Source organism: Phaethon lepturus, unplaced genomic scaffold, assembly GCF_000687285.1.
Source record: "Phaethon lepturus isolate BGI_N335 unplaced genomic scaffold, ASM68728v1 scaffold20865, whole genome shotgun sequence".
NCBI classification, from domain to species: Eukaryota; Metazoa; Chordata; class Aves; order Phaethontiformes; family Phaethontidae; genus Phaethon; species Phaethon lepturus.
The window spans coordinates 25,549-32,130 of record NW_010538691.1 but is presented as its reverse complement, the minus strand read 5'-3'; positions in this window follow the sequence as shown (position 1 = coordinate 32,130).

The window sequence follows — 6,582 nt, the reverse complement described above, 5'->3', positions numbered from 1 at the left end:
CACTCTTTCTCTGAAGTGGTCACATTTTCATCCAGGTTTTACAAACTGGAGTAGAAAGCTGCTGAGGAGGGCAAGAGAGGTCAGTTACAATTAAGACAGAGGAGCTGAGAGCTTATTTATTCTTTGTGCGGACACTGAAAGCCATGCAGAAAGCTGATCTGACCTACATTTTCTGTATAATACTCTGGGATGAAAGCAATTCCTTTTGTTTGTGACAAAGATGATGCTGCCTCTCTCATGGCAGATTCAACACACTGGAGACAAGGTTTTCCACCTCAAAGAGGGTTGTCCACTGGGCATTTGGTACTTACAGATGATCAGGAGAATTTGTTGCCCAGTCCTTCTCCATACTGTTAAACACACAACCTGATACTTGCATCTTGTTCACAGTGGGTAGGCAAAGCTGTCTGAAGGGCTACTCATGGGCTATTAAAAATATTGCACATACAGCTAATCACAGGGCACGTCTTGGTTCCATGGGCTCAAGTGATACAGTTGGGGTGCAAACACACTAATGCGTACACGAAGGGCTTTATTGGTGTTAATGGAGCTGCTTCCCTGTGCTGTGACGTGAAGGCTGGGATGCCAGCTGTGCTAGAATGATACTCATGTTCAGGTGGGGAATGGACAGCCTGCTCCAAACGATTAGGAGCATCTGGCTGACCTTGTAAAATAATTTTGAAAATGCAGGTGGTCAGATATGCAGATTGCACAATTCTCACCTTGAGGAATTTTGCCAAAAATTTGTCTTCCTTCCCTTGGCTGCTGTTGGCTTTTGTAGAGCCAGTGGAAAGTAAAGAGATGCATAGCACAGTCATATGATGGAATATAGGTAAATTGAAAGAGTAATGGAGTGGTTTTTGCGTGCTGTGGATCAGCGCTGTTCTACAGCAGCCCATGAAAGTACATCAGTTTACACCAGCTAAGTGTTTGAAATACAGAGATGTATTTAAAAATAATGGAAACAAAGCAATTGAAAATTAAATTTGAAATTAATTGTACCATTTCTCCATCATCAAGGCAGCAATAAGGGCATGCATTCATAACTGAGAAAAAATAGGATAGCAAATCTTTAAAAGCAAAGCAAGAAAGCGACCTTTCAGAGTCAAAATAGTGAGCAGGTCTGGGTTTTCTATGTGAAATGGACTGTGTGATCACAATGAACCCCTGAGAGGCTGGGTTTCTTGCAGTTTCCCTTTGTACGCACATGTACTGCTTGTTCTGCAAGAGGAGCAGTCTCAAGCACCAAACACGGGACCTCTCCTTTGAAGGTTTCCACCTCAGCCTGCTTTCCACCTTCCCAAGCAGCAGCCTGTACTAGGAAGAGATGTTAGGGAGATTCAGAGCAAATTCCCTTGCTCCTTGCAAGAGCTCACCTCAAAGAGCAAGCCACATGACTTCCAAGACTTGCACACGAAGAAAGAGAACTTGCCAGACTGTGCAAAAGCCTGGCAACTCCCAACGCATCAAATGGCTGGGTGTTGAGTGCTTTGCTTGAAGTCATACTGGAAATTAAATCTCTCGGTCTCTACAGGTCTCATAATCTGGCCAGGAAGATTTTCTTACATTCAGCTTCACCCTTCTTGGAATTCCTGCTCTGAGTGATGCTTATGTGGTGGCCTTATTGCTGCATGCAACCTGGCTGAGTTCAGCATTGTGTGCCAGGGAAAATGGCAGCTGCTGATTCTCTGAGATGACTGCTTTGTTATTCTCTATTTTAGCTGATTATCAAAGAACTTTTAATGTCTAGGTATGTCTGTGTCAAAGGCAAAATGAGCTGCCTGTCTCTTCTCTCTTGCTTCCAGTGGAAGGTTTAGAGAAACATTAGTTTTTCAGTCTCTTTCTTCTGTGGCTAAGCATTTTCTTCAAGGCTATCAGCAAGTTTCAGCATTAAAAAGGAGAAGATTTTTGTCTTCTGGAATTAAGGAGAAAACTGTGGCCAGAATTCAAAGCACCCCCTGATGTGAGTGTTTTGTTAACACTAATAAGAGGTTCAAAATGTTAACAAAAACTTCAGATGATGGAGGTTTAATATTTCAGCAGTCTGCATGCAGCTGCTGTTCTGAACCTCAAGCAGCTTCCTCCAGTTTGGTATATTCAAAATCTATTGATATAAATTTTGATTTTAAAAGGCAGGAGCCCAGATGTGTATAATTGCTTCTTATTGTTCCCATCTGTAGTGCATGGCTCTGAATTCACAGTGATAAGATGGCTGTGTGTTTGCAGCCTCTTGCTGTCCTTTTTCTATCCATCACTTTCTGTGTGCTGCTTTAATCAGACTGAAAGCGGTCACCCCACAAAAGGGGAAAAGTAATGTGAACTCGGGCCCATCTTCTGAAATCTCTGCCCATATTTAGGCAGGGTTCTCTTTGATTTCCTGCTCATCTGCAGTAAGAGTTTTGCTGGAGAAAGGGTTTGAGGTCTGGCCCACTGTAAAATACTTTTTTTTTTCCATCTAGCCATTACTCTAACTTGGAGAGGCTTTTGCTGACCCTGGAAGCTGTGTAGCAGCAGGATAAAGCCTTTTGCTCCTGCTTGCATACCTCAGAATCATATATGCCAGAAACAGCTTTTCTTCCTTTTTGGAAGAGCAATAACTAGAGTTACTCTCCTAGGATGTTTCAGGGACTGGAATTTAAATGCTGGCATGCTGAATTACAAAAAGGGACATGAGAAACTCGGTTTTGAGGACGTTCACACTTTGCAACCACCCACAGGTTCTTGACTTCTTCAAAGTGGCCAGCTCTCACATCTTGCACTTTGCAGAGCCAGATGTGTAAATGCTGTTGCATAAATGGCTGACGGTGCAGGCAGTCTGTTGCTTCATCCAGGTCTAACTGTCACCAGTGTCTGTGGTGCTGGGGCAAGCTGATGAGCTGACCAAAGTGTGGCTCTTGAAAGCAAGTGCACTAGATGTGAGTTCAGCATTGGCTCTGGTGGGAGGACATGCTGGGCATGGTAGCAGAAATGGGGATAGACAGTGTCCTCCAGAGCGGGCCCATAACCATTCTCCTCTTCAGCCTCATTTCTAACCCACAAGAGGGCTGAGACTACATTTTCTTTCCTCTTCCTGCTTTTTTTTTCATCAAACTTTCCAAGGAATGTCTCTCTGCTAGGAAGAATGTGTACCTGCCTGGCAAAGTGGGTCTATATTTAAGCAAGGGCCTGCCAGTACTTGCCACAATAAAACAGCATTTTCTGCATTTGCAGACACAACAGCTGTATGTCCCTAGTTACCCTGCTTGCACATGCCATCTTCCCCATCCTCCTCTCCTCATCAGTGCTGTAAGGGCATGGGGATTCTACTTCCTGAGAGAAGTATCTGAGGAGGGAAAATGTGGCCATTACATGAGCAAACAGGCTAATATCAACTGCAGTCTGAAGGCAGAGTGCAAGTTACAAAATATATTGTTTCCCCTTGACTTTTCATGAACTGATAATGGGTGGCTGCTAAAAACCAGACCCGTTGCAGGTAAAGAACTGCCCCAGACACACAAGGAAACTGTCAGGATGGATCCCAGCAGAAATTTTTGTGACAAAGACCATGGCCAGGGTGCAATACTGTTTTCACCACCCCCGTTCCCCTCTCCGTGCCCCTATCCGAGCTATACAATCCTGGTGATTATGGATTGCCCAAGGGAAAAGTAATCCCAGGACTGACGGAAGCATTGAAAATGTATTCACCATGCTGCCATGTTACTGCTAAGAGAAAGCTGAATGAGATCTGGTGTGTTTCATCGGTGCCAAGTAATCACAGTTCAGTAGGAAGCTTGTTAAAGAGACAGTGAAGCAGACCCTCATGTACGACCCCTTCAGAGCAATCTGACAGGGTTGAAAAGACCCTTAAAGCTGCGGTAAAAGTCAGCATGCCTGTGCTATCTCATCAGCGTTCGCAATGACTTGACACTAATGCTGACTCGACACCTGGGATCTCCTGCCCAGGGCCTGACAGTGGGTCACCACATGTCCCAAAAGCACAGGAGAAAGTGCCACCGTGCTTGCAGCAGACGCAAAGCTTTGCTGGAGTGGCTTCTCAGAGGAGGAAGGAAGTTGGGGCTGCAGGGTGGACAGTGAGGAGCAGGAGAGTGAGGGGAAGGTGAGTACCTCCCAGGTGCTGTGGGTTGCACAGCATCAGCTGGGCTGCCACCAAGGTGTTCAGGATGAGTAATTCCCTCGTACAACAGGAGAGAGATGAGGAGACTTTGGGATGTGGCTGAAACACTGAACAGATGCGGTGGTGGCTTTTCTGAAGTACCTGCGAGGGGGCTAGGATGCCCATTTTTCTCCTCATGTTTCCCCAGTGAGGCAGTTTTCCCACCACGAGCCTGCCTCTGGAGAGTGCACGGGTAAAGCCCGTATCAGACAGCAACAGGAGCAAGATCCAGCTCTCTTGCATGGATATGTGAATGAAAATGAATAGCAGCCCATCCAGCCCTTCTCCTCTGCAAGGACAGACACTTTCCTGGCTGTGTATTTTACAGTGCTTGCTCTGGCCAGGTTTTGAAAGCCCTAGGCTGTATCCAAGCGGTCAGGCATGAAGGGCTCCAGCTCCCTCCCCGCTCCGGACTGGCATGCCCGCTTCCCTACCGTGCTGGCTGGAGCATCTCAGGGCAGATTGCGGGTAAATCGTGGGTTGGAGGAAGTAACAGAGAGGAGGGGCACTCCGCAACTTTCCAATGTAAATTACATGGTAATTAGGCTTCTCTGAGGCCAAAGGCCCCTCTGGAATAGGGCCTTTAGTTAACATGACACTTGTGCTAAATGAAGCAGTTGACACAGCTTTCAGGCTGTAGTGCTGCTGTTAATTTACCGTGTGAAAGGGCTGAACCTCCAGTCGAGCTCTGCGGGGAACATCTTGCCTCGGCAGGGACCTGGGGCTCATTCTCCTCAGAGAGTAACCGCATCATTCCACCGCTATGGTGTTAATTTTTATGGGGGCAATCCTGTTAACTGCAACATTCACAGTGCTTTTAAAAAACCCGGTAGGTGATCCCTACCTAGCCAGCGTGCTGTTTTGGGTGAGGTGGACTGGGTAAGAGCTGAGCTTGGGTCTTGGCAGAGGAAAGCCATAGAGTGTGCTTAAAGCTGTCTTATCCTGGATGCAGGCACTTTCCTGCCCCATGACTGTAGTGGAGTGATTAGCTGGGGCTCCTCCTTCCCCATCCCTTGTTCCTCTTCAGTATCTTATTGCTCCCAGTGTGTAAGTAAGTATCTTGCTCTTGTTGTTCCTATTTATTCTTATCTCCAGCCAAAGCAAACTCCCAGCACCTAATGGAGGAGTGAGTGGAGGTGCAGATGAGATCGTATGGGTCCCAAAGGCTTTGTATGTTTTTAACAAGACTATGCCCTTGTCAGCTTGTGCCTGGGACAATTTTGTGACTATTTTCCCATGAAGAGAGTTGTTATCCATGTGGAGGGGGAGGTTGGATGGACTGGCCTCTGTCGTGGACACTGAGGTGTGTGCTCCAGTGATGGATACGTTGTTAGTCTGCAATTTTTTTATTTTTGGAGTCAGATGTGAGCTTGCTTACCTGTTGTCTGTGAGCTGAGAGGAAGTTTTGGGGCCACCCCAGCAGTGGAGCAAGAAGTTTTTGTTTCACTGACACTGCGTCCCAGCTACAGGGGTATGGAGCTGGCTCATCTTTGCTGTGAAAGTATGAAACCTACCCTTAGTGCACTGAGTGGTCCCCAAAGTGAAGGGCAAGCTGGTAGACATACGAATTCACACCTGCAGCCTCCTGTTCTCATGCAGAAGGACAGTGCAGGGCTTGGGACAGTGCTGAGACAGCAGCTGTAGCGGTCCTCCAGGCTGGAGAAGGTGCTAGACATGACTCTAAGTGAAAGGAAGCTTTCCCCCAAAAAGGCAGTGCAGGATCGATTTGCCTGCATGTGGCCAACCCCACAACCTCACTGCACTTACTGTCAGAGCAGAAAGGGAATCCTCTGCTGAGGAATACAAAAAATACACCAGCCTGTTTCTCAGTACCGAGTCACGATTAAGGTGGCTTTTGAATGAGCACTGTACCTCTGTCTCTGGAAACGTTTACAAACTCAGAGTTGACTAAATAAATTAAAAAAAAAAATTCCCCCCAAAAAGAAGAAAAAAAAGGAGAAAAATTAGATTCTTGCCACAAGCAGCTTCCTTCCTTTCCCACAAAGTGCACCTCACCTAGCCAGACTCCCTCTAAGGCTACTAAGCACGGTCTCAGCTACTGCCCCATACCAGTCCCAGAAAACTGCAGCGGGCTTGTGGTGAGAAGAGAAAAGGCAGGATAGAGAGAATCTCCTGGGAGATGCAAAACAAGCTCCCTGGATTGCTAGGACTAGTGGTGACACGCGCCAGACAAAGGACCGGCTACTCTATAAATGAGGCAGCCAGGACCAGCGCTAGGCTGACTCCAGCGACAGCGAGCTCTGCGGCCAGGCGCTGCGAGAGCGGTCGGCAAAGAGAAATAGGAAGCATCCGATTTTGCTGCCTGTTCGCCTGCTGACCAGGTTTCAGGAGCCACAAGCACCTGTGCCCAGAAAAGTAAGTGGCAACGGCCTCTTCTCTTTACAGCATTGCCTCCCCTCCTTTGGGCT